This window comes from Palaemon carinicauda, chromosome 24 (genome assembly GCF_036898095.1).
Source record: "Palaemon carinicauda isolate YSFRI2023 chromosome 24, ASM3689809v2, whole genome shotgun sequence".
Classification (NCBI taxonomy): Eukaryota; Metazoa; Arthropoda; class Malacostraca; order Decapoda; family Palaemonidae; genus Palaemon; species Palaemon carinicauda.
In genome coordinates, this window is record NC_090748.1 from 20791420 (window position 1) to 20793919 (window position 2500).

At 39.1% G+C, this 2500-nt stretch overlaps 1 protein-coding gene across 1 annotated transcript in view; it reads left to right on the top strand.

Moving 5' to 3' along the window:
- The window catches only part of LOC137618289 (TBC1 domain family member 5 homolog A-like), an 11358-nt gene that overhangs the window by 229 nt on the left and 8629 nt on the right, over positions 1-2500 (top strand). The gene's annotated exons all lie outside the window — the stretch shown is intronic.

Here is a 2500-nt window from a genome sequence, read left to right on the forward strand (position 1 = left end):
ACAGAGCTTTAATTTCACGAGATTGAAAAGCTAAACTAGTTAGTTTAGCCTCATGAAAACAGGAATGAGGAAGTTTGAGTTTTTTATTACTCTGCTTACTGTCAAACACATCAGCCAAAAGGGTTGCCTTTTCCTTTGGATAGTGATTGATTGAGCCATCTGGTTTAAGTAAAGGGTGAACTATTGCATCTACACCAAAGAGTGCAGATTTAAGGTTAGTTCACCATTTATGTTCCTGGGTTTTACCAGAAAGGGTTTCTTTCATTGTTAGATCGTATTCCCTTTCAGTTGAAACATAAACTCTCTGAGCAAAAGCTCTAGGCTGAGCATAGTTATTCTAGGTCAAACCTAATTGGTTACCCTTCCAAAGATGATAGGCATCCTGCTTCTCCAAATAAACACGTCGACAATCATCATAGAACCATGGTTTGTCCTTCATTCGGTATCTGTGCACACAAGAAGGGATACGCCTAGATTCTCATTCAAAGGGACATCAGGATCAACACTACCATACAATTGTGACCAATTCAAGCCCAAAAGATTATGCAAAATCCCATTCCAATCTGATTGAGATTTTATATAAACCATACATAAGTATGATACATCAGGGACAGGTTGCTCTGTCTTCACTACTAATGAAATCAAGACATGATCAGATGCCCTTTTTACGGGCTGCCCAGCGGCAAGAGCTCGTGTCTTACATAAGGTAAGGCAATTTACACACACAATCAGATGCCCATTTACGGGCTGCCCATTGGCAAGAGCCCGTGTCTTACATAAGGTAAGGCAATCTACACACACACACTCAGATGTCCTGACTGGAGAACCAACCTTACTTCACTTATGATTTGCTCACAGCCTTATTCAGAGGCAAAGACTAAGGCTCCTAAGACATGGCGATCGGTAGGGGAAACAGAACTTAACCACTCCCTATGATGAGCATTGAAATCGCCAACAAAGACAAGAGAAACCTTCTATCATCTTCTTGTATCTTAGCCATAATGGTAAGAAGACAATCGAAGATAGAATCAGCCATGTCTGGATTCCGGTAGATTGAACACAAATAGAAGTTGTTATGCCTACCACAAACTTTCATTACCTGAATCTCATGACATCTACAACCATATCAGGACCTATGAGAAGCAAGTTACTCAGTCCTAATATACACCGCCATTCCCCTGGCCCTAGGGATGGCATCATGTTTCAATATTATTGGCTTCTTAAACCCAGTTATAAGGGGCTCAGATGAGTGCCTTATATTAGAAACCAAAGTTTCGGAAAAGAAAAGTATATCATACTGTCTGGACGCAACTGTAAGATCTCGAATATTCGCATGAAGAAAACAAATATTGCAATACAGTAGACGACATTGACGAAATCTAGGACGTACTAGTCCCAGATTTCGCTCAATGTCTCCAGAGAGCATAAGAATTAATGGTAATAAAAAGGATACATCATGCTTAACCACCAAATTAACAAAAATGATAAAAAAACCATCTGTTTTAAGGAAATATAAATAAAGTGATTAATAAAACCCATAGACTATCGAAAAAAAGTCGGAAAAACTGGTCAACATGGAGGAGCCGATACACCACGCAAGGCTAAATACCCTCCCGGATAGCCACTTCAACTGAGGGGAGGACAGTAAGGATGGTTTTGAGAAGAAATAGAATCAGATAAGGAAAAGACAACCATTTGAAAACCCACCAGGCATCCATTGCCCTTCTATAAAGCCTGCCCAGCGCACCATTTAATAAAAAAAAAAAACAAGAGGAAGAAAAAAAAATGAGATAGAATAATGTACTCGAGTGTACACCCAGCAATCAAACCAGTGTCGCCTGGCCAGACTTGACTTGGAGAGATCATACCCCTCTTGCCCTGAAAGGTAGCCGACGTTAAACAACGAGACATCGTTAGGATGGTTGGAATGTGAGGAAGAGGGAAATTACCTATATCACTCAAAGAAATGCGATGAAGAGAAAGAACTTTTTTATTCTTTTAAGAAATGTAATCCAATATTATTTCGAAACTAATTCATCAAAAGATTTTATCATAACTTTTTATTTGAATTTTCCTAGCCTATTCCTATATAAAATTTTCTTGAATAATATCAGAACTGACTATTCATATTAATTAATATTCATTACACGGAAATATCCCTCGTTTGCATTTTCTTAAGCAATCCCCCCCCCTCTCTGTCTCTCTCTCTCTCTCTCTCTCTCTCTCTCTCTCTCTCTCTCTCTCTCTCTCTCCACATAATTACACTCTGTGGCCTACGTATTATATGTAGGAGCTAATAATGTATCGTTTCAAATAGCACCTACTGGGTCACCAATTATTAATAAGTGGCCTTTGTTCAAAATTTCGAAGGTAATGAGGTTTAAAGATTTAGTTGTTGATTTCAGTGTTTTCCTTTGATTTCAATCATGAGTCACGTAGCTCGGTGTGGTTGGGGTCAGCTTTTGTCACAGGCTACTTGGCTCCGGCCCTCTTAGAGATA